The sequence below is a fragment of the Lactuca virosa genome, chromosome 3 (assembly GCF_052849685.1).
Source record: "Lactuca virosa cultivar CGN04683 chromosome 3, Lactuca_virosa_CGN04683_v6, whole genome shotgun sequence".
In the NCBI taxonomy this organism is placed as follows: Eukaryota; Viridiplantae; Streptophyta; class Magnoliopsida; order Asterales; family Asteraceae; genus Lactuca; species Lactuca virosa.
Genome location: NC_136428.1, coordinates 412,792,475 through 412,820,278, shown reverse-complemented (window position 1 = coordinate 412,820,278; position 27,804 = coordinate 412,792,475).

The window sequence follows — 27,804 nt, the reverse complement described above, 5'->3', positions numbered from 1 at the left end:
TGCCATGGGTTGGGAAAGTCTGAAGGAACTCATGCTTGCTGAATACTGCCCGAGGGGCGAGGTGCAAAAGTTAGAGCACGAACTCTGGAACCTGAAAATGAAGGGTTCCGACGTTGCTGCCTACACAGCTAGATTCTGCGATCTGACTCTTCTCTGTCCGGGAATGGTCACCCCGGAAAGCAAGAAGATTGAGAGGTACATTTGGGGACTGACGCCCCCAACCAACGGAAATGTTTTGGCTGCTAGACCCACTACATTTGATAGCGCCAAGCGTCTGGCGCAGACTCTGATAGATCATGGGGTGGATCTTGATGAGGTAACAGCCGCTCCCGAACCACCAAAGGCTGGTGGTGGAAAGAAAAAGTCCTAGAAGAAGTGAAAGGGCTAGTCTTCTCAGGAGCCCTCCAAGAAACAGCAAATAATGGCAGTTCACGCTGCTACTACCCCTGATGCAGTTTCCACTACTCCAACAACCCCCAAACGCTATGCTGGAAACCTACCTCTGTGCAACAAGTGCAACTACCATCATCATGGGCAGTGCCAGGAGATGTTGTGCACCAACTGTGGTAAAAAGGGGCACACAGCTCGAGTCTGCAAGGCACCAGTCCAACCAACCAATCAGATTCCTGGAGCGGGCGCTGGTTAAGCCTGCTATGGATGTGGAGAGGTTGGGCACTTCAAAACAAACTGCCCTAAGGCAACAACAGCTGGCAACACAAGGAGGGTGCTAGCTATGGGCCAGGAGGAAGCAGTCGCTGATCCTACCGTTGTTACATGTACGTTCCTCCTTGACAACTCTTATGCATGCATTCTTTTCGATTATGGTGCGGAGAGGAGTTTTGTTAGTCATGCATTCAAACATCTACTCAAATATAAATCCCAACCTTTAACTGAAACATTTACGGTCGAGATGGCTAACGGAAAGAAAGAGAGCACTAACGACATATTCATAGGATGTACTCTTACCCTAGACGATCATTCCTTTTCCATCGATCTTATGCCAGTTTCCATAAAAAGCTTCGACGTCATTATCGGCATGGATTGGTTGAGCCCCAATCGTGCTGATATCCTTTGCTACGAGAAAGCTATCCGTCTCAATCTTCCCTCTGGCGAAGCCCTCACTATTTATGGTGATAAACTCAGTTCGAACCTTCGTATCATTTCATGCATCAAAGCCTAGAGGTATCTGTGGAAGGAGTGCCATGCATTCTTAGCTCTTAATGTTGATGAAGCGCAAAATGTTAAAGACCTTGAAAGCATCCCCGAAGTCTGCAACTTTCCTGATGTCTTCCCCGAAGATCTTCCATGGATTCCTCCCGAGTGCCAAGTCGAGTTTCGTATCGACTTAATCCCCGGAGCTACTCATGTAGCTAAATCTCCATATCGTCTAGCGCTGGCAGAAATTCACGAATTATCCAGCCAGCTCAATGAGCTAATCAACAAAGGATTCATAAGGCCAAGTTCCTCACCTTGGGTATCCCCGATCTTATTTGTGAAAAAGAAAGATGGATCCTTTCGGATGTTCATCGATTACCGAGAACTAAACAAGCTTACTATCAAGAACCGTTATCCCCTACCCATAATCGACGACCTCTTCGACCAACTTCAGGTAGCCAGTTATTTCTTGAAGATAGACCTTAGATCAGGGTACCATCAGTTACGAGTTCATGAGAATGACGTTCCCAAAACAGCATTCCGAACTCGTTACGGACACTACGAGTTCGTAGTAATGCCCTTCGGTCTAACCAACACACCGGCAATATTCTTGGATCTGATGAATCGGGTGTGCCGCCCTTTCCTAGACAAGTTCATGATCGTGATCATTGACGATATACTTGTCTATTCGCGGAGCGAAGATAATCATAAACAACACTTGAGACTAGTGCTAGAAACATTAAGGGTGGATAAGTTATATGCAAAATTCTCAAAGTGTGAGTTATGGATCAGGAAGGTAACCTTCCTTGGACACGTGGTTAGCGAGGAAGGCATACACGTGGACCCTTCCAAAATCAAAGCGATTGAGAATTGGTCAGCACCAAAGACACCCACAAAAATCCGCCAATTCTTGGGTCTCGCTGGCTACTATCGCAGATTTATCCAAAACTTCTCCAAAATCGCTAAGCCTTTGACCACCCTAACATAGAAAGGTGTAACCTTTAGTTGGGGAGAAAAGCAAGACACTGCATTTCACACATTGAAGCAGGCCCTATCCAGCGCACCTATCTTGTCCCTGCTCGAAGAGACGGAAGACTTCGTTGTCTACTGTGATGCATCCAATCAGGGCCTAGGCTGCGTGCTCATGCTGTGAGGAAAGGTTATCGCCTATGCCTCGAGGCAGCTGAAGACACACGAAGTTAATTACACAACTCACGATCTAGAGTTAGGAGTAGTGCTCTTCACGTTAAAGATCTGGAGACATTATCTCTATGGAACCAAGTGCACCGTATTCACCGACCATAAAAGCCTACAACATATATTCGATCAGAAAGAATTAAACATGAGACATCGGTGATGGGTAGAGCTACTCAGTGATTATGAGTGCGAAATACGCTACCATCCCGGCAAGGCCAATGTGGTAGCAGATGCCCTCAGCCGAAAGGAGTATTTAGGTCGTAGGGTGAAGGCATTGACTATGACCATCCATTCCCAATTATCCACCCAAATCAGAGAGGCTCAGCTGGAAGCCTTAAAACCAGAGAACATGTCGGATGAAGCTCTGAGAGGAATGGAAAATAACTTAGAGGTCAAGGGAGACGAAGTTTACTATTTCATGGACCGTATCTGGACCCCAAAGTACGGTGGTTACAGAGAAGTTGTCATGAACGAAGCTCACAAGACTAGATACTCTGTTCACCCAGGTTCAAATAAAATGTATCTGGATCTCAAACAACTCTATTGGTGGCCGAACATGAAAGCAGAAATCGCTACCTTCGTGGGCAAGTGCTTGACTTGCGCCAAGGTGAAGGTAGAATATCAAAAGCCGTCAGGTTTATTTCAGCAGCCAGAAATACCTGAGTGGAAGTGGGAAATGATTTGAATGGATTTCATCACTAAGTTACCCAGATCTCCGAGTGGGCATGACACCATCTGGGTAATTGTCGATTGACTGACTAAATCCTCCCACTTCCTACCAATCAAAGAAAACTTCAAAATGGAGAGACTCACACGAATATAGCTTCGAGAAATAGTTCGCCTTCATGGGGTACCTGTATCCATTATCTCCGATCGAGATAGCAGGTTTACCTCGAGATTCTGGCAATCACTATAGAAGGCTCTTAGAACTAAGCTGGATATGAGCACGGCTTATCATCCACAGACAGATGGACAGAGTGAGAGAACAATCTAGAAATTGGAAGATATGTTGAGAGCATGCGTCATCGACTTCGGCACATCATGGGACACTCATCTACCTTTGGTCGAATTTTCATACAACAACAGCTACCATACCAGCATCAAGGTTGCGCCGTTTGAAGCCCTCTAAGGCCGTAAGTGCAGATCTCCTCCGTGTTGGGCTGAAGTGGGTGACACGCAGCTAGTCAAGGGTCAAGTCCCCGACAGCACTCTCTCGGGTCCTGAAATCATCCGAGAGACGACTGAAAAGATCGTACAAATCCAAGAACGACTAAAAGCATCAAGAGATAGACAAAAGAGTTACGCCGATAAGAGACGAAAACCCTTGGAGTTCCAGGTTGGTGACCGTGTTCTTTTGAAGGTCTCACCCTGGAAAGGCATGATACGCTTCGGAAAGCGTGGAAAGCTAAATCCAAGATACATCAGGACCATTCGAGATCCTCGCTAGGATCGGTCCTGTAGCATACAAACTCCGGTTACCCTGAGAACTTAGCAACGTACATCCCGTCTTTCACGTGTCGAACCTAAAGAAGTGTCTGTCCGATGAGACACTTGTGATTCCCCTCGATGAGATCGAACTAGACAAGAGCTTACACTTCGTGGAGGAACCAATTGAAATCATGGACCGGGAAGTCAAACGAACGAAACAAAGTCGCATCCCGATAGTGAAGGTTCGCTGGAATGCCAAGCGGGGACCTGAATTCACTTGGGAGCACGAGGATTCAATTAAAACAGAAGTACCCTCACCTTTTTCCAAGTCCATGATTTGTATCTCTATTCTTGAATTTCGGGACGAAATTCCCTCTAACGGGGGGATGATGTGACAACCCGGAACTTCTATCTTGTACAACTATTCGATTCGATCAATGTCAAACTCGTTTTTGTTATCTTTTAACATTGTTTAAGGGTTCGTTTAAGTGTTCTAAGCTTGCGTACGACCAAGGTTGAGATTAGGGATGAGTTATCAAGTCGTAAAAGTAGCAAATCGGGCCATACACTCCTTTAGGAAGAGTGTACGGCCGTACACCCCCTTATGGCCGCACACCCACCCCTATATATATGAGTGGACCTCCCTTCCTTCATTCCTTTCTTCTCTTGGCTGCACACTACTCCCTTTCTCTCAAGCTTACTCAACCGTGAACCCTCCAAGGCTTCAAAAACATGAGTATTCCATCCTCTAGCTTGTTATACTTGAATGACCTCTTGATTTAAGCCTTGATTCATCAACTTTCAACATGATTCATCATCCTTTGAAGGTGTACGGCCGCACACCTTCGTAAGGTGGGCCGTACACACCTTAAAGCCCTCCAAAGTGAGAGTTTGGCCCCTATCTTCTAGTTGGACATGATCCTAGCCTTGATAAACCTTAAAGTCGACAACTTTAGCATGGACATGAAGGGTGTGCGGCCGCGCACCCCCTTGTACGGGCGCACACACCTCTTAGGGCCGTAAACCCACTTTGATGATCTTTATTGGCCTCAAACTTGCATTCCAACTAATCATGGGACCTAGAACACTCCTTGGATGCTAGTTAGAACCTTGGAAACACCCCAAAAGCACATCTCATCATGATTGTATGGCCGTACACTCATGGGCCGCACACCCATGGCCATACACACCCTTAGGGTGGCCGTACACCTCCCTGAGTCAATCACATATGGTTTTGACACTTAGTTCAAGTGTTTCCAAGTCCCTAGAGTGGTTTCCCATCATGTCTAGTAGTAAAATACCCTAATTTGACTCCTATATGTGTTATTACATGTTAAATAGGATCCAATTGTGTTCGAGGCTTCACTTGACACTCAGCATCTCATATCGATCTTTCATACAAACCACTCACTCAAGGTGAGTTCATACCCCTACATTTTCCGAGTTTTTAATGTTTTCATGGGGGGAATACATGCCAAACATAAATGGTTTTATGAAATTTATACAAAAGGATTTCAGTAAACATAAACGGATGCAATCAATACGAACACATAGTTTCTACAGTTTTACCAAAATATTTAGATATTTTATCCCTTCTGTAATAGGTATAGTTTGGGAATTCATACATACAAACTATAATAGGTATAGTTTGGGAATTCATACAAGGTTATACATATACATACATACAAACTATAATAGGTATAGTTTGGGAATTCATACAAGGTTATACATATACATACACACAAGCTATATTAGGTATAGTTTGGAAATTCATACAACAATTTACAAACCTTTCGGTTATTCATAAAAAGGGTTATACATATACATACATACTACCCCTTATGATCCCGAAAATCCTCGAGGGAGAGCATGATTTTTGTGTATAGATCTATACGGGACTGACTATCCTACACCTTACTGCTAGCTACAGTAGGACCGGCAGGTCTATGGGTGACAAAGTCATAAAGGATACTGGTGCCCGATTCGCGCCATATCAAGTTAATGTATGGTCATAAAGCTCACAGTGTAGATAACAACGATATATTTACGTAGTAATATACTATACATGAACAATGATAACTGGGTACAATTATGCAAAAATACATGGTTTCTTTATGAGAACTAAACTACTATACATATTGGTAGTAACCAGGGATTTCAAAGAGAACATTTCATACAGATATTTTCATACAAAATTCATCATACAATGCATCTGGTATTATTCCAATCATACAAACATTTTTACTTACATTATCTCACTTTTACTAAAGAAAATATTGGATTTTCTTGGAAATCATGCAAACATTTTTACGGATTCATCAACGAGTTTTTACTACATAACATCGCTTATGAACTCACCAGCTTTATGCTGGTACTCTTTCAAAACTGCTTGTATTCTCAGGAAATCAGTAGACATGTACCTCCTGGAGTTTTGAGAAGTCGGAGCAATTAAAGTCATGTTTTTATGTTTTTACTTACACTTTTGATGTATTCAAACAAGACTTAAATAGATGTAAACCTTTTTCATATATGTATTCAATGTAATGGTGATGTTTACTATGATTGCTATGATACAATGGTTGTGATACTACAAATGACGTCATCCACCCCCGAACGTTTCCGCCGTTCCGGTTTGGGGGTGTGACAAACACCCACAACGATGCATATGATAAACATAGAGAGTTTGAAGTGATCAACAATAGAAGAGTACTTAGTCTACCATTAAATTCCTAGAAATTAACAACAAATGTATTTTTTTTTATAATAAAAAATATTTCTTATGTTAATAAATGATTAATTAATAATAATATCCATTAATTTAATGGTAATTTTTAGAAAAGTCTCAATATTTTTATTATTGAAGAATTTTCAAAAAAAATCTCAATATTTTGATCAAACTAACGAAAAAACCAACATACCGGCTAAATTTACGAAACCGGCCAAAAAGGGTTTTTTCGAAGGTTTAATCGGTATTTTGTGCTTTTCTGTAGACAAAATTTAATTTGGGACTGACTCATAAAAAATATTATGACTTTTTCATAGATTTCCCAAATTTATATGGGAATCACTGAAAAATATTCTTATTTTTTTTAGAAATGCTAAAATTAAAGTAACCTGACAAAATAAACATTGTTTTTCAAAAACACTAAATATTATTAAGATAACCAACAAGAAACTAGTGAAAAAACATGCAATTACAAAGGAAATTACATTCATTGGATTTTTTAACCAATTTACCTAATTAATCACAATTTTTTTGCTTCCACGCAAACCAAGTAACCGAGTAGTCTCAAATAGATTTGAAAATAGTTTTCCTTCGGTACTTCTTATCACCAAAAGGACAAAACTTCGAAAAAACCATAACACCCATCTAATAATGAAAATGATCGCATTCAAAGCTAGTTTTGTAAGACCTACAAAGACAAGGAATTTCCCCACACGATGACTTCCAAAGAAGAAGAAAAGAACATGAAGGTAAGAAACGAATCCATTTGAAACTATATTCCAACTTTTAGTTGTCACTTCACATCATAGAGGCCAAAATTTTCAAAATAATTTGAGAAAACCAAATAAAGAATCAAAGCTACATTTAACCTCTTGTTAACCAATTTGGTTTCATCATAATTTGAGAAAACCAAATAAAGAATCAAAGCTACATTTAACCTCTTGTTAACCAATTTTGGTTTCATCGAAAAACTTGTTTATACTCCATCTCCAACACGTTTTTTAAAGGGGTGTTTAGAATTGCTTATTTGAAATGCTTATTGACATATTCCGATTTGGCCCCGGTAATAAGGGATTTTTAGTGCTTACATAAAAAGATTTCATAATCATTTATTGAGTATAAAGAGTTTTTGATAAGTCACTTCCTACTTACTCGTTGACATTTTTAAGGAGTTTTTGATACGTTGTTTTATTATTACACATAAAATAAGAGTTTATCAAACACTAAAATAATTTATCAACTTATTTTGTTTTGATATCGAATACACTTATCCAAACATTTTTAAAAGCTCCATTTTGACACCGGATAAACTAATAAACTATTGTGAAGAATATTTGACATCAAAGACATAATCTCAAGGCTGCTTATATCGAAGACCCTGATATGTAAGGCCTACCTTTTAGAATTGTTGCACTCTATATCGAAATGGTCATCGTTTCAATATATATATATATATATATGTATATATATATATATATATATATATATATATATATATATTATTTGTAGCATTTTTGTAGTCACTTTAATGTCAAAGTCTACACATAGAATTTTGTGATCGGTTGATGGAATTAGGATTTTTTTTTCTATATATGAAGTGTTGTAGGTCTGAATGTCTAAAAAACTTTCACACACATATATAAACAACAGTTACTATTGGTATTATCACTTGTACTCAACCTACCTTCTTGGATCTAATTTGCACATTTAAAATTTATTTCTTCAAATATTTTTGAGATTGATGATTATGTTTTTCGATTCTAATCAATTCATTTGAATCATATTTCTTACAATGGAAAATCTAAACACAAACACAATGATGAATTACGCTAATTTTCTTAGCTCTTCTACAAAAAATTTGATGTTGCTTCCGGGACACTACGATTAATGGGCAGATAGAATGGAAGACTATTTGAATGGTTTAGATGAATATCTCTAGCGATCAATCATGAATGACCCATATGATGCAACTGTTGTTACAAATGTTGGATCAGTTTGAAACTATCAATCTGTGGTAGCTTTAGAAACAAGGAAGGAAGCAAATGACAGAAGATGCACGTATGAAATGCGATGTTTTCTTCCTCCAGTTGTGTATGGCTATATTAGAGGTTGCAAATCTGCTATGGAGATTTGGGATAGACCAAAGGAAAAATTCCAAGGTATAGAGAAGACAAAATAAGAGTTCCCTCACTCAACTTCTTTTTAGAGCCTGTTGAATTGAAACAGAAAGAGAATGAATCAATTGATCAACCTTTTGATAGGTTCAATAATCTTGTTTACAAGATGACTAAGTAGAAAGTTGAGATAAGTGAATTAGAATTAAACATCATGTTTATTTAGGGACTGGCAAAGGAGTGGAAAAGTATTAGTGTGCTTCTTAAATCTCATAGGAATTGTGATTATTATTCTTTGTATGCTCTATTCAACACGCTAAAAGCACATGAAAATGATATGAAAGAGATTACTAAAGAAAAAGAAAAATGAAACACAACTTATTTTGGTTCAATTTGATTAATGTTGAAAGCTAAGACTATTAAGGAATCAAATTCTGATATGGTAAAATGTGATGATCATGAAAACATTTTTGTGACTTCAGATGGAATGGTTATAGCTTACTATTATGCAAAGAAGTTTTACAAGAAGCCTGGATCTGGAAAATTTAATAATAAAAGTTCTTCATGATTCAATAAGGTTGTATAAAACGAGAATGTTGATTTTGTGAACAAGACTGTTGTTGGTGTAGAATTTTATTTTGAGAAAAAGTTGGTTGGAGGTTCAAGATATGACTACAACTACTACAATGGAAAAAACCATATGTCAAGTATTTGTATGTTAACGAGGAAGAATGAAAAGTAGGAGAACGTTAAGGATGAAGCCTATTATGCTCAGAAGATAAAGGTGATTAAAGCTAAAATGAAAAATATGGCACTGGTTGCAACAAGAGACGAATCCAATGATGGCACATATCAGATATGGTCATCAACCAGATGATGATGAAATGATGAATCCAACTCATGAAGCAATGTTTTCTTAGCATGGATCCATTATATATCTTGCAACTGATTTTCGTTGTGGCAAGACTAATGAGGAAGAGGAGGAGGAGGAGGAGGATGATGTGCATATCGAAGGTATGTTGCTGTGAAAGTTTACCAAGGAAATTGTTTGATGGCTTCAGCTTCAAGGTCAGCCGTCATAGAAAAGGTATCTCTCTTACTTCAATCTTTTAATATTCATTCATCTTCATTTCAATTTGTTTTTGATGATATCAAAAATAACTGCTCATATGTTAATGATCTTCTTATTTCTTGTTGGATCTAGAAATGCTCAACAATTTTGAGTGATAGGTAGGTTAGAATATTCTCTTAATGTAAAGGCATATTCCTCCCACTAGTATATAAAGTGGAGGATGTGATCACTATTTGTGTTACACCAAACATATGGTCACTCCAGATTATAGAGTGCGGGTGGGAATTCCATTTCCCAGCCACATGTTATTCATGTGTTATTTACGCTCTTTCTATCTAAGAATATCATTCGAATCATCATGTTATTTACTTTCTTTACAACGATTATCTTCATGTTTATTCATATTTCGCACCGGCCAATTGTCAAATGGGTACTGCATTTCTGTTAGTAGTGATGCGAAGAAAGCTAAGAGAGAGCTTTGTGAGTGTAGAAATAAGTTGGAGGAAAAAAAACGAGTATAAAACAGATCACACATAGGTTATCTATCATACATGAGGATATCGATCATTAAAGAATCAGAATATTGTGTTATTGAAATAGAGATATATATTTTCTAATACTGCCAAAAGGCTCTATGCTAAATTAACTTTTCTATATCATTCCTCTGACATATATAAAAACAAAATCGAAAACCGCTTCCATTCATAACTTACAAAAAAGTAAATTAATTGTCTTATGACTGTGAAAGCCTTATTCCATCTAATAAGGTACCAAATGATACGTATGCATATGGATTTGTACTTGTTGATAAGTATCTCGTCTCAAATGAACTGTTTAAATTGTCAATGAAATTTGAAGTGACAATAAACAAGTTAAAATCATGAAAATGTCAAAATAATTCATTCAAAAATAAACATGACGATTTTGTTGATTTAGATGATGACTCAGATGAATTTAGTGAGATTGAGGAAGAAATAAGTGTAGATTGCTTAGATTTTTTGATAATCAAAGTTAATCGAATGACTCAAAATGATGAAAATATTGATTTGATATTAAAAAATAATTTTGATTTTTCTTCTAAAAAGTGCAATTTATCAAAAGTTGAAAATCAAAATAAAAGTTATTACAAATGATGAAAATGAGTTTGATAATGATTTTGACGAAGAAGTGACAGTTTGTATTGTCGAAAATTGATGTGATATTTTTATACTAAAAGTTCTTAAGTTCTAAATTTATAAAACAATTATCTAACACTTTTTGACCAACACTCATAAAAGCAGTGGACTTGATCGAGTATAACATAGTTGTGGTAAATAAGGTTGTCAGACTCTCGGGGAACATGTATGACCATTAACAAATTAAATTAATTGAAATGAAAAATTTTAATGTGGGGGAGGGGGGGGGTTAATTTAAATCTAAGTCAACAAATTCGAACTAACGAACAAAATAAAGTAAATATAATTATTTGTAAGCGCTTCCACTTAAACATCGAATCCCTATTTCCTATGGTGAATATATGATAGTGCAATGAAGTATAAAGATATTTACCAATTATACTAATATCTATGATCTAATTACTAGTTTTAATGATTAAGAAGTGACTAATTTAATGTTCATAAAACTAGAAACCTATAAACCAACTAATTATTTAAAACTACCTATGATTTAATCAAGATTTTACTTGTAGAAGTCATTAAAATTAAACCTAGCATAAGTAGTTAAACAAATGCTCTGTTAGATGTTAAAGTTACTGATAAATATTACCTAACCCTATGATTGATTAATCATTAGTTCTAATAGCTTTAGTTAAAAAAACTATTAACATACAAGTCACAATAATTTGATTTGTAGTCTAAACTATATGCAACTCAATCATAAGCAATAAAAATTGAAACTTTGAGAAGTAAGGTAAAAGATTTCATAAAAAAAAATTTATATCCACTTTATAACTTCAAAATCATAATTACACCATACTACTATAGTTCATCTACATTTAAGTAGATGGTTATGTTTTTAGCTTCTCATGTTTACAGAAAAACAGAAAAAACAAATAATAACAATGCTAAATATTGCAAACCTCATACTTTTCTTCAAGATTTCTTGAACAGCTATTCTTTAAATTGTTGGATTAGGTGTATAAGGTCAAAACTATATTGGTATAACATTTTTGGATAAAAGAAAAGTCCTTCTTGGGTTGTCCTCGATAACTAGAAATAACTAGAAACGATTTTACGAGAGTGAGTAAATGATTTAATACTTTATTATATCATTAATAAATTAGAAATTGTTAAATATTAATTTAGAATTAATCAAAATTAATTAGAAATTAGTTTTGAATTAATTACAATTAATTAAAGGTGCAATGGTTGAATTGCAATGGTTGAATTGTTGAGCAAGAGAGCAATTTCTAGAACCTCCCTAGACTGGGCGGTTTTATAGTGGATACAGAAAGGTTCTGGAAGCCTCCTATAGCTAATAAGGAAACTGGTTTTAATAGGTTTAAAATATTACTATTTTATTATTCACATTAAGGTTTCCGCCAACTATAAATAGGGACCTCTGTTATCCATTTTGAACCTATAGTTGTAATGGAATCGAGTATGTATTGCGAGATCAGAGTAAAAGTATGAATGATGAACACAAGATCTAAATAATATCGATTTGGCTCAATTAAGCTTTCAGTGAGTACAGAGTGTTTTGGACAATTACACGAAAAGTTCTTTTCTAACTCTAGTACACTTTCCTATTTACAGGAAACATGAAAGAGAACAAAAAATACAAGCGACTAGACACAGTAAGCTGCGAAACATAACATGACCTTGTAATAACATTACAAACTATCGAAACTAATAAAGACATTCAACACCTCACAATACAATTCGACATCTACATTCTCCCCCTTTGCGAGAAGTGTCGAATCTAGGTCGATACCAAAGTAGCATCTTGATGTATAATTCTTCGAACTTCCGCATACCAGTTCATCACCTTTCGAATTTTGTGTTGTTACCCTTCTTGTTTTTACCAACAAACACAATTCCAAGTGGTTTCAAGCAAATCTCTCCGTCTTCATAATCTTTCAGACTAGCCTTACTCTTTAAAATGGACTAAGGAACATTGATTTCTTTACCCAAAGCTAAGGCTAACTCAACGTCTGTTAATGCCAACGAACCATAGTATCCATCATTGAACACTTTCAAGTGAGCAAAACCCATCATAAAATCTTCTATGTTCGACACTTGCAGCTTCGATACATCAACACTCTTCATTATCTTTGTAGAAATCATCAAATCATACAATTTCATAAAAGGGAAGTCTGCAACCGAGAAGTTGAATGTAACATTGTTGGCTCGGACTGTATGATATCGATAATTTTGTAACATACCCTCAAATAAAACATCATTGGATACATTAAGAACCCGAACTATCTTGACTAAGGACCATATCTCATCCTCCCTTTTTGCATGTACAATATAAAATCGAAACTTCATACGTTTATACTCCACCTTGTCCTTATATTGATCTGCAATCTCAAACTGCTCGTCCAAAAACATCATTTTGTTGATGGGGAAGTCTAACTGATTAAAGTTAGTGTTCTCTGTATCATAACTTTTCTTTGGAACCTTATCAAAATCATGCATCTCCCTTGAAACAACTAAAGCTTCAATATTCTCATAAGAGTAAAGCTTTGTAGGATCACCTTCGTTAAAACCATGAGGGTCATTTGCACGTTGTCGAAGAATGCTTTGGATTTGCTTATGTTTCTCCATTTCTTGTTCAAAGGCTGCTTTCTTTTCTTCTTTCGAAAGCTCAGTAGAAAAACTGTTTCCTTTGTTCTGCATTTCTTGTGTAGTAAGAGGTGGTGTCGAAGAACTTGAACCTCCCCTAGCAGATCCAATTACAATCCCCTTTGTTATTGGCCTTGTTGTTGTTGTTACTAAAGTTGTCGAAGATGTTTTTGGTAAAGTTGTTGTTACTAAAGTTGTCGAAGATGTTTTTGGCCAGAACCTCCTTCTCTTTTATTACTGCCAACACTTCTCTTTTCTCCCCCTTGCACCCCTATAACAATAGGCAGGGCATTCGTTGGCATGTAATTAGCAAACTTCGTAAGCGGAGCCAATTCGTTGTGAATGGTTGACTCTAACATGCGAAATTTTTGAGTTAGGAACTCAGGAGTAAGTAGTGTACATGACGAAGATACAGATTGTGACACTTGACCCTTCAAGTCATTCAACAACTTCAAAATATTCCCAAAACTAGCAACATCTGCTTCTGTCTTTTGATCAACCTTTGGAGCCATAGAGTTATACCACTGCACCACCTTTGTCATTGCCTCAGAATTTATATCAACCTTCGTTAGAAGAGAAGAATAATTGTGAGTAAAATTTTGAATCTCCTTCTCCATATCTGCCCGTAACTCTTCAATTTTTCGATTGACATCTTCTCTAACTGTCTTAACATCTTGAACAAAAAGAACATGACGTTCTTTCGCAACCATCTTTAATTCTCGAAGAGCACCATCAAACTTGTCTGACTGAGCTTTAACTCTTAGCTCATTACACTTAACCATCTGATCAAGTTTGTCCTGTATTTAAAGCTCTTGATACTTCAACATCACATCCATCTCTAGGACAAAAACTGAATGTTTACTCCATGCATTCGCTTATTACCGGAGTAAAGACTTAATCTTTTGATTCAAAATCTTGAACTGCTTGCCTGACATTAACGTGTGATCTGGTATATTTTCTACCTCAGAATCAAACTCGATATCGGCAAATGACCCCATAAACTCACCATTATCTGTTTCCTCATCATGAACAGTTTTTGGAGTTTCGGTGGATTGAGATGGAAATAAAGAAGTAATGGGTTGTTGTAGGACAGTATCGAAAGTAGGTGAATGTGTTGATGTAGGTATTATGGAAGTGGGAATAATAAATGGAGGTAAACATATTATGGTATTAACAATTGAAGTTTCAAAAGTAGTTGAAACAAGAATAGAGGGATTACCTTGGCTTCATTATTCGATACTCCATCACTCTTGTTGACATTTGCATCCGTGTCATATACGTTTTCAGTAATGCCTGAAGTGCGAACCTCCTTAAAATTTCATTCGGTAGTCGACACATTGATTGGTTTGACAATTGTCTGCTCTGGAGTAGATGTCTTTGGTTGTTCACCTTGATTGATGGTTGTGTCAACTTTAGAAGTTTCCACATTGCCACTAAGATTTCCAATTTCCTCGAAATTCAACATGATTGAAGAATCCCTCACAGGTGAAGATTTGCCTGTTTCATCATGTCCAATTGGAGATTCAGGAACTACCTCATCTTCTATGGAATCTTCATTAAGAATCAACTTCATATGCTTCTTCTGTTTCTTCGAAATTCGTTTGGCCATGTCTTTAGCACCCCTTTTCTTCGAAGCTGGAGATACTGGTGTGGGTATTTCTCTAATCACAACGCCTTTACTATTATGTTGAGGCTTGCGAATGTAAGATGGAGAAAAGCTTGATGATCTTTCAGGTGAATGACGTGGTTTATGAGCCATTTTCTTTAATAATTTTAAGACACCTGACTTCGTAGGAACCACCTCCTTCGAAGGAATGACAGTTTCTTCAACATTAAGCTTGTGACTTGTTTTCGAAAGTTTTTCTCCTTTAACAAATTTCTTTGGAGACTTCGCCAATTGATCAACTGGTACTAGACTTGCTTTTGAAGGACTAGGCTGAGTATCTTTCTTTGATCCTCTACGCTTCTTTGAAGGACCTTCTTCAGACTTTTTCAACAACAAACCAGTTTGAATAGATGGATTGATACTCTGCAAATAAGCTACCAAAATCGGATTTGCTAGATCAACTTTACGAAGCATCGCATCTGGGATACGAGCAATGGAAGGAAACACATTTGGACTATCTTCGACCGTTTTGGGATAGTGATATGTTGAGAATTCTGTAGTTTCTTCGCCTTCAGGAAACATAATCCCTTCCTTCTCATAAACAAACTGTAAAATCAGACTCCAGTATCTAGCACAAGAAATCCCATCGAAAACATTTGTATTGCCAATACTCTTGACAAACTCATTCAAGATTTGAGTGACATATTCCACCTGTAAATCATAGTAGATCCCTGATACCATGACATACACTTCTAAACGAGCTTTATCTAACCCCATACTTCGACCAGTCAGTCAACGAAGGTATATTCCAAACAAGAAGTTCCAAATACAGGGCAATCGAGATTTCTTAAAATCATTGACTTTGGTAAGAATAGGTTGATAACCCATCTCATTAAACATATGAATGACTTGCTCAGGTATGACCTTGTAGAAAGGTTCAGCATTTGGGATGTTTAGAATTTGAGCAAAAAGTTTCTTGGATAACCTAAATTTCTCGTTGATGAACCAAAGAATCGAGTATTGAATTAATGAGAGTATGAATTCAAGTAAGAATGAGAGATTGAACACCGGATGTAAATATGATCTTGTTTTAGCTTTATTACGCTTTCGTATGTTTATAGAGTACAATAGACAGGTCTGTAAAAACACTTCTCTAACTCTAGTAAATAACCCTATTTGTAGGGAATCGAAAGCGTACAAAAAATATACTAAGGCATAGACACTTAAGCTTCGAATAAAAGCGCCCTAGTAAAATACATTATAAAACATTCGAAGAGACAAAATATATTTCGACTAACTACAACAATTCGACCCTTACAATCTCCCCCTTTGTAATCATAGTCGAAATCCTTAATTCGTAAGAAGTGTGATGGAATACAGTAGCACTCTTCGAATCTCCGTGTACCAGGAGATAATGTTCTTCAGCTCTTTCTTATCTCCTTCATTGTTCTTCTTGCAATGATTCATACAAACAATTAAGTTCGTATATTGAGACGTTGAATATCTCTCCACTTCGCATGCTTGAAATAAGAACCGTTTAGCTTTTCCAGCTTTGTCTTTTCCTGCGAATACCATTCTAAAAGGCTTCAAGCAAATTTCACCATCAACATACTTTTTCAATTCTGCTTGAGTCTTTATTGGAGCCATCGGAGCTTTAATTTCCATACCTTTAGCCGTAGCTAACTCCACATCTGTAAGAGCCAAACACTCGTAGTAATTTTCTATGAAAATCTTGATGTGAGCAACCCCAAGCTTGAATTCATCAGGTTCTGTGTTTTGAAGATATGAAAATGATTTGTCTTTTAAGAGTAATGCAACTTGTATAAGATCATACAAGTTCATTAATGGAAAAGCTGCAACAGTAAATTCGCAAATATTTCCATTTGCCCTGGCAACCACATACTTGAAATTTTGGACTATGTTTTCGAATACCACATCCTTTTTCATACTGATCACTTTCTTGATTTTAACCAGTGACCACACTTCCTCAGGGACTTTTGCAAGAACAGCATGAAAACGAATTTTCATGTGAGTACCTTCATCCTTATTTTTAAAATTTCCTTCAGCTTTGAGCTGAGGCATGATGAACATCATTTCATTTATTGGAAAATCCAGCTGGCTTGTATCAGTATTCGTAACCAAATAACTTTGTTTTGGTTTCTTCTCAAACGAATACATGTGATTATATGCTACCTTGGCCTCGATTGTTTCGTAATTATAATGTTTGACAGGATCACCTTTGTTCATTCCCTTCGGATCACCAGCACGCTGAGCCATAATGCTTTGAATCAATCTCAGTTTTTCGATTTCAGCTTCTGCTGCAGGCTTCTTTTCTTCTTTTAACAATTCCACTACAATCGATTTTCCTTTATCTTTCAATTTTGGATTGTCAATTGCCTCTTTTGATTTCGAACCACTTTCACCAGTCTCTGTGGATTTACCAATTACAATTCCTTTCGAAATAGGTCTTGTAATAGGTAATATTGTTACGACTGTTGAAGTCACCATCTCAGCAGAAACTATCACTAGCTTTGTTGTTGGGATCTTCGAAGAAAATACTTTTCCTACAACTTTCGCATCTTCACCTCCAGCCTTCGATTCACCAGTTTTTCTTTCTCCCCCTTGCACCCCTGTGAAAACAGGTGGGGCATGTGCTGTTGGAAGAAGGCTTGATATTCGAAAGAGAGGAGCAAGTTGTTTGTTGAGGATGGCTTCGAATTGGATAAACTTCTGTGATAAAAATTCAGGATTAATGAAGGAAGAAGAAACCGGTCTGTCAGAAATTTCTTTTAACTCCTTGAGCAAAGTTATCACTTCCTCAAAGTTTGTTTTTTCAGATGATGAAATTTGAGTAAGTTGCGGACTCAAATTTTCATACAGTTTAACAAATCTTGTGACTGCATCACAAATTATATCAACCTTTTGATTCAAGGATGCATAATCTTGTTGAACAGTAGCAACTTCTTTTTGCATGTCTTCACGAAGTTCATGAATCTGCAAATTTACATCCTCCCTAACCTTCTTCACTTCTTGCACAAAAAGAACATGCCTTTCCTTTGTGACATTCTTCAAATTTTTCACATCACTGGAAAACATTGAATTTTGAGATTTGATCCGAAGTTCATTATTTTGATCATTATAATCAACCTTCTCCAAAATTCGAGATTCGGAATCAGTAATCATGCCAGAAACTTTGCTCACAACCCTGGCTTCGAGCATTTTCAACATTGAATCAACCTCCAAACTAGAAACAGATGAACCACCCCCAAATCAGCTTGAGATTGAATTATCGAATTCAACTTCTGATTCAGAATTTTAAACTGCTTCATGGTCATCAACATATGATATGGAAACTGCTCTTCTTCTTCATGAAATTCCAATTCATCAAACGTTCCTCCAAACCCCTCAGTATCAGTTTTTGTCTCCATAACAACGGGTTCTTGAACATTCGAAGTCGGGTTGGGTGTGTCAGTGGATTGAGAAGAAAAAATAGAAGTGAATGGTTGATTGATAATGTGTTCGAATGTAGGAGAATCAGTGGTAGATGTAATGGGAATAGTAGATAAGGGTAAAGAAACAATACTTTCGAAAGGAGCAGAAGTAGATTTATTTTGATCATCATTTTTCGAACCTCCACCACCCATATGAACATGTGCATCCGTATCAGATACGTTTGCAGGGATGCCTGAAGTTCGTACTGCCTCAGAAACTGATTTGGTAACCGAATCTTCGGGTGGAATGATGACTATCTGCTCAGTAGTTGAACTTCCTGCATTAGGATTTAACTCTAGGGTTTCTGGAATGCTTTCATCATCATCTTCTGTTGACTCAGTAGAAATCACGAGTTTTCGTGTCTTCTTCTTCTTCTTCTTAGACAAATGTTTTGCCATATCCTCAGCCCTTCGTTTCTTAGACACCGGAGAAACAGGGGCTGACACTTCTCTAATTAACACTCATTGATGAGTGATTTGAGGTTTTCGAACCACTTTGTGTGAATGAGACTTGCTTTTATGGGATGACTTCATTTTGATTCTTCGAAACATTCCAGTCTTCGAAGGAATGATGACATTCTCTTGTCTTTCTTCAATAATAGGCTCAATCACTTAAGTCTCAGTAACAGACACTTCAATGGTTTCAGGCTTCTTCTTTGGAGATTTTGAAGATTTTGACTCAGTGTCATTCTTCGTTGTCTTCTTTGATTTCTTATCATCTCTTCCTAACAGTATGCCAGTTTCGACTGTTGAATCAATGGTCTTCAAATATGCTACCAAAACAGAATTCGAAGGATCAACTCTTTTAAGCATTGCATCAGGAATACGAGCAACAGATGGAAAAACTTCAGCACTGTCTGTGACATCCTTTGGATAGTGATACGATTGAAAAATGGCTCTTTATTCATCATTGGGTGCCAAAATCCCTTCCTTGTTGTAAAAATACTGCAAAATCAAGCTCCAGTATCTTGCACACGAAATACCATGAATAGCATTCATGTGTTCTACACCCTTTTGGAATTCCTTCCATAATTGTGTAGAATAGTCCACTTGAAGATCATAATAGATGCCAACAACCATAGCATAAACCTCCATTCTTCCCTTATCTAGACCAACTGTTCTCCCAGTTAAACATCATAGAAAGATTCTAAACAAGAAATTCCATAGTCGTGGAAGACCAGATTTATTAAAATCACTGATCTTAGACAATGGAGGCTGATATCCCATCTCATTAAACATGTTAACGATTTGAGGGAATGTGAACGCAACATAAGGAGGTGAATTCGGAATTTCAAGAATTTGACAAAAGAGTTTCTTGGTTAGCCTGACTTTTTTGTCATTCACCAGATGAAAAGTAATCGTATCAGAAGCTTTGTTGTATGTAGCAGTAGATCCTGCTTGAGACAGCCATGATATTGGTACAGAAAATGAACTAAACATCGCCTTTCACAGAACATAATTCTTCAAAGCAACAATTAGCATCTTCAAGTCTTTTGGGTATTGAGAAACATCACCCTCCAAGTGATAGTTTGTTGCTTGAATCTTCATTATTGGTAATGAAGATGCATCTTCAGTGGTATTAGAATCAACATGAGCAGAAGTCGCCATTGTTAGGGTTTGAAGATTTTGTTGATCAGAGAATTTGGGAATTTTTTGCTTTTTGATCGCGTAAACTGATAATGAACCCTTGAATCCCCTTTTATATGTAACGCAGAAGTTTGAATTTGAAGCGGGATAGGTAATTAATGATATCCGACGTGGCACCTTGAAAATCGGACCATTACTGCATAAAAGTAGCCATGCGTCAAAAAGTAGCTGTCACATCGCCTTGAAAAACGGACAGAATACCATACGTTATTTATAAACAGCCTGTCTTGTTTTCCCTTTGAATATTGTAACCGTCAGAACCCTTTGAGTGGAAGCAATGCTCTTTCACTTTTGGGATGAAAAGCGAAGTCATATGCCAGAAGTTTTGAAATCATCAGCCTGAGTTGGTATTACTCAGAAACTCAAGGATTTCGTGAGTGCAGTGTTCCAAAGAATGTAGACGAGAAACAAATATAAGAAAAATTTGGAAAATCGTGATGTCAAACAATTGACACAAAAGCAGATAAAATCGCGGGCAAAGATTACTTCATTAATCATTAAGAGAAATGATCAATTGCTTGTGTGGGTTCCCGAGAATTACAATCGAATACTTGTTGATAAGTATCGAAGGGCTTCTTTTATTAAGCATCGTGGATTGTTAAAATATTTCGTTACATGTCAACCTAAACATAAGGTGATAAATTGTAACCGAAATTACTTGTTTGACCAGTGTAGTCAGTGACAAGTTTGCTTTGAGAAATTTGAAATGACTTTCACATTCGAATGAAACTCACACGGAAATCATATTCAAGAACAAAAATTTGTGCTGGATCTTGTTGGATAACAAACATCATAGGTTTCCAATGTTTGATCAAGACCACTCATTCGAAATGAATATGATTTGGAGTTTCGAATTTTGGTACAGAAACACAAGTTTCGTGAGAATCTGGATCATTGATCCCTGTCAATTCCTTAAAAGGATAGTGAAAATTGGGTTTCACTTTCATCACGGTCTCATGATGTCAGATCATAAACACAGATTTTTGATATGTCTAAGTCTCGATGGGTTTGATCAGAGACCTCTTGGACATATGTCTTCGTGTGTGATCGTGTTAGAATTTTATAGATGAAAAAGATTGATGTAAGACACGAAAAGTACCTCTGTTATAGTTGGACCAAACAGTAAACTCTTAACTCATTTTGAGAAGAGTCAGGTAGCTCAGAGAATAATGTGAATATAAGCCTGATTGGGAAGAAATTTTTGTATGAAAAATTTCATTAAGGCTTTCGTACACACACATTGAGTCATTGGAGGCTTTTGGACAACATGCAGCAGCATGCTTCTAGGGACATCTAAACTAGTTCAACGGATGAAAATTTTATCAATTCATAGGAAAAGGTACCTGACCCTAGAACTGCTATCATAATCCACTTTGTATCTTCAAGATTAACTGCAACAAAATACTAAAAAGAAATAAGAATCAAAATATTTTTGTTGTTTTGATTTTTCGAAAGTAAAGACAGAACAAACGAAAATCTTTTTGGGTTTTTGAATTTTCGAAAATGGAATGACAAAACAAAAGAAAATCTTTTTGAAATTTTGAATTTTTCGAAAATTGAATGACAAAACAAAAGAAAATCTTTTTGGATTTTTTGAATTTTCGGAAATGAAATGACAAAACAAAAGAAAATCTTTTTGGAGTTTGAATTTTCGAAAATGAAAATATACTGTACTTGTTGCGAAAACACGAAATTTTATCATTCCCTGATTAGTGATAAATGTAGGAATTCGAAGGGGTCGAAGCGTTGACTATGAACAGTAACCTCTGAATCAACCCGTAAAATAAGTAACAAATTTACGAATTCGAAGGGGTCGAAGCGTTGACTATGAACAGTAACCTCAGAATGCTGAATGACTTTGCATTGTCTTTTAGTCACCGCCTCTGAATCATTTCTTGTCAACCGTTATTCTCCTTTTTTGCATGGAACAGAATTTCCATCGATCATTCCAAGTCCTTCTATAATTTTCACAAGGGATTTTTCATCCTAAGTTTTCGTGAAAATGTCAGCTAACTGATCAGTTGTTTTCATGAAATGCACTTCAATATTTCCATCTTCCACGTGATATTTGATGAAATGGTAACGAAGTGCTATATGTTTAGTTTTCGAATGCTCCACAGGATTATGACAAATTCTTATTGCACTTTGAGAATCACAATATAATGGAATCTTTTTCATATTGATTGCATAATCACGGAATTGACTTTGAATCCATATAATTTGTGAAGTGCAAGCAGCAGCAGCCACATATTCTGCTTCAGCTATTGAGATTGAGACACATGTTTGCTTTTTCGACTGCCAGCTCACCAATTTGCCATCGAGAAATTGACATCCACCACTTGTGCTTTTCCTATCAAGATTACAACCACCCAAGTCTGCATCCGGATATGCTTGTACAAAGAACCCAGTGTTCGAACGATACCACAATCCTAATGAAATTGTTCCTTTAAGATAACGAAATATATTCTTCACAGCAGTGAGATGTGGTTCTCGTGGATTTAACTGATACCTAGCACAATTACACGTAGAAAACATGATATCAGGTCTACTTACTGTAAGATAAAGTAATGAACCAATCATGCTCCTGTATAGAGTTAGGTCAACGACAGGTTTATCTAACGAAGGTGTCAATCTTATGCCAGTTGTCATAGGAACTCGTAACTTTGTGCTATTCGTCAATCCAAACTTCTCTAGCAGATTTTTCGTATATTTTTCCTGATTAATAAAAATCCCTTCTCTATTTTGACGAATATTCAGTCCAAGAAAATTATTGATTTTTCCCATCAAGCTCATTTCAAACTTGCTTTTCATCAGATCTTCGAATTCTCTAGACAAGGCAGGGTCACTTGAGCCAAAAATAATATCATCAACATAAATTTGAACAAGCATTAGATGATTCCCAACTCTCTTTCGAAATAATGTGGGATCAACAGATCCTTGTTTAAATTTAGATTGTTTCAAAAATGAAGTAAGTGTTGCATACCATGCTCGTGGTGCTTGTTTCAAACCATAAACTGCCTTATCTAAAATATAAACATGATTTGGAAATTCATCGTTAATAAAACCTGGGGGTTGTTCCACATATACAATTTCTTCAAGCTCTCCATTTAGAAATGCACATTTCACGTCCATTTGATAAACATCAAAATCTTTGTGAGCTGCATAAGCCAGAAATATACGAACAGCCTCGAGTCTTGCGACAGCGGCAAAAGTTTCCTCATAATCGATTCTCTTCTTGTTTTGAATATCCTTTAACAACAAGTCTAGCTTTGTTTCGAACAATGTTTCCATCTTTGTCGGTTTTATTTTTGAAAATCCATTTTAACACAACAATTGAAACATTTTCAGGTTTAGGAATTAATCTCCAAACCTTGTTTCGTTCAAATTCAGACAATTCAGATTGCATTGCAACAACCCAATCTGAGTGTTCCATTGCATTCTTAATTGTTTTTGGTTCAATTTTAGAGATGAAAACATTGAACATGCAAAATTCTTGATGAGTATTCAATACCTCATTCTTTGCACGAATTTGAGCTCTTATTAAAACTCCCTCTTGTGGATTCCCAATTACTTGATCCTTCGGATGATCTCTTGTCCACTTTTCCATTGGTGGATATGCTGGATCAAATTCCAAAGGTGCATCTTCGTACATATCATCATTCTCTGATCCTGCAATCGAACAAACATCATCAAAATCATTATTATTCTCAATGTTTTCTAAATGCTCCCCCTCAACATTATGCTCCCCCTCAACATCAGCATTCAATCTTCCATTCTCCCCCTCGAAAGAATGCTCTTCCTCAACTAGAATATTCGAATCCAATTGCTCCCCCTCCACTGGATTGGTTTGCATACTTTCGCCTTTCTCTGGTGAATTTGATGTTGAATCATTAGTAATCTTCGTTAGTTCATAGAGATGATTATCATTTGCTTTTATTTCAGCATCAACAGCATGATCTGAAATTCCAAAAATTAAATTATAGTCAATATCTAATGTTTGTAAGGATTCAGATTCATCTTGTATGTCTTTCAGAATATGATGATTTTCAAACTGTGAGGTAGTTTGTTTAATGTAGTGATCATCAAATGTAAGATTAAAAGTTTCTTCAACTTTTCGTGTTCTTTTATTCAACACACGATGTCACACCCCCAAAACCAGAACGGCGGAAACATTCGGGGGTGGAGGACGTCATGTATAGTATCACAACAATGCAAAGTAGTAAACAAGCAACAACATCATTCATTGCATTAATAATATAATTTAATACAGGTGTGTTCTGTAAAGTTTTATAGACACCAAAAATATACATCAAAATAAAAGATGAGTCTTGAACGAGCTCCATCTTCTCTCCTACCTGGCTCTGGTACCTGTCTACTGGCGACCTGAGAATACAAGTTATTTTGAAAGAGTTTATCAGCTTTAAAGCTGGTGAGATCATAAGTATATTAGTGTCTTGTATTTGTGTGAAAGTGTTTGTAAGTCTGTAATGTATAAGTTTTGTAAAAGTTTGTAATTGTTTGAACTCTCCTAGAAAACCCTATGTTTCCTACTAAAAGTAGCCTTCTACCAAGGCATCTACTGTCTATGTGTGTGTCTCTTGTAAGAGTATGTATTTTCCCAAATCTGACTATCATTAACCAAAAATATAGTTTTTACATTATTGTTTATTGTGTGAATATCACAAAGTAAATGTAAAGGGAAAATGAAATAGTATTGTAGTGTTGTATTAAGTAACTACTGCTGTACTAACTACTTTAAACCAATTGTTATTTAAAGTACCATGTGATCGGCCTGTATCCTGCTACCGACTCTAGTAAAACGACGATGTAAGACGTCGTAAGAAATGACGTTTGGCACCCGTAGACTTGCAAGTCCCACTGTAGCGAGCAGCAAGGTGTAGGATAGTCAATCCAGTATAGATCTATACAAAAACTCATACGCTCTTCACTTAAGGAGATTCTGGATACAAAACGGGTCATGACAGGTAGTGCCATGCCCCCGCTAAGTGGCCCACACAACTGTAAGTAATGTATATGTATATGTATATGTATGTGCTAGCTGTATTGTGTGTTCTTTCTCTGTCTAGCCTGTATGTTTTGTTTCTCACCACTATATATTATGTTTGTTTGTCATCACTATGTATTATGTTTGTTTCTCATCACTATGTATTATGTTTGTTTCTCATCACTATGTATTATGTTTGTTTCTCATCACTATGTATTACTCATGAATGAACTGTCTCATTGTATGTTTCATTGTTCTAGTAATAGTATCTTCCTAAACTATACCTATTATAGTTTACTAGTAATGTTGTTTGTGTATATGAACATGTTTGTATACCTTTGCGACCCAAAGGCCTTGAACTGAATGAAAGAAGTAACCTTTTATATCTATACACCTTTTTTTAGGCAGTAAACTCCAAACTCTTGGAGTTTTGGGACATTATTGTTGCACAATAAACCCTAGGGCATCCTCTCTCCTGTTATCTCCTGAAGTACTAATCTTAAAATACTCAAACTTATTCCAAAAAGCTTGAAAATTAGCAGAAACAGTTTTGACTCCTATTGAATTGAATGGTTGTACAGAATGGAAATTTCGGGTTGTCACACACGATATGCGACTGAATTATGCGAATATCCTAAGAAAATCCCTTCATCTGCTTTTGCTTGAAATTTCGTAAGATTATCCTTGAGATTCATAATGAAGCATCTGCATCCAAAAACATGAAAAAAATTTAACGTTAGGTTTTCGATTGTTAAGAATTTCATATGGAGTAATGTTAAAACGACGATGAATGAAAGATCTGTTTTGAGTGAAACATGCGATTGATACTGCTTCAGCCCAAAGGTATTGTGGAAAATTCGCATATGCTAACATAGTCCTTGCCGCTTCGCATAGTGACCTATTTCTTCGTTCAACAACACCATTTTGTTGTGGTGTGTATGGAGATGAAAAGTTATGCGAAATTCCTTTATCCACCAAAAATGAATCAAGAACATTGTTCTTAAATTCAGTTCCATGATCACTCTTGATTTTTCGAACAATCTTCTTCAATGTTGTTTCCATCTTTTTGATAAAGTCAATCATGATTTGTGCAACTTCAGATTTAAGCCTGAGAAAATAAACCCACGTAAATCTGGAAAAGTCATCAACAATAACTAGAATGTACCTTTTCTTGTTGAGAGTTGAAACAGTTGAAGGACCACACAAATCAATATGTAAGAGTTCCAAAGGTGCAACAATTTTTGAATCAATCGTAATTGGATGACCTTGTTTATGTTGCTTGCCAACTTCACAAGCTGCACATAAAGAATCATTGTCAAATCTAAGTACAGGTAAACCTCTTACCAGATATTGTACCACAAGTTTATTAATGTTTCGAAAATTGAGATGTGAAACTCTTCGATGCCATAGCCAACTTAAGTCTGTTGTTGCTTTCGAAAGAAGACATATAGCAGGTTTCCCTACTATCAGATTGATATCCAAAGTGAACATGTCACCTTTCCTTTTGGATTTCAGTAACACTTCTTTTGTGTTGACATTTGAAATAACACTTCCTTCTTCGTTAAAAAGAACTTGATTGCCGGTGCCCACAACAAGTTGAGAAACACTTATCAAGTTATGTTGAAGACCTTCAACATATGGAACACGATTCACTGTGAATTGTCCATTTGTGATTTTCCCATACCCTTTGACTTGACATTTTTGATTGTTCCCAAACTTCACTACTCCAACATTTTTGAGACTTCGAAAATCATGTAAATTTTCCTTCTTCCCAGTCATGTGACGAGAGCAACCACTATCAATGTACCACTTGTTATCATATTGCTCATCACATAGTACCTACAATCAGTGGAAAAATTTAGGTACCCAAGGCTTTTTGGGTCCTTGGAAATTAGATTTCAATTTCGAATGTAATGAAGAACTTTTAATCCAATCACAAACTTTGGTTTTGAGACTATCAATTAAGTTTACATCTTCATCTAAAGGAACCGAAACATAAGTTGTTGATGGTTTCGAATGTTCGCTGACATTACCCTTTGAATTCTCAGTTTGTGAATGAACATTCTTTGCTTTTATTACTGGTTTCCAAGCTTTGACTGAAGTGTTCGAATCCTTAGAAGATGAACTGCCATTTGATGAAGTATTCACATACTTCTCATACGCTTTGTGAATTTGCTCTTTTGAAAATGTATTCGACTGATACATCTTTCCTTTACTTTCAAGCCAATGATCAATGTTCTTCCTTGAAGTCATTCCTTTTTCCCGTGAAGTTTTCATATGTTCTTTTTTCGTATGATTAGGAAAATTTGGCTTTTGAGGAACAAAATCAACTTTTGATTTAAAATTTTCACGTTGTAAGAATTTTTGATTTTGATTTGATTTATTTGAAAATGTTCTTGAATTGTTAGGTTCTGAAACTGTCCACTTAAGGAGATTCTGGATACAAAACGGGTCATGACAGGTAGTGCCATGCCCCCGTTAAGTGGCTCACATAACTGTAAGTAATGTATATGTATATGTATATATATGTGCTAGCTGTATTGTGTGTTCTTTCTCTGTCTAGCATGTATGTTTTGTTT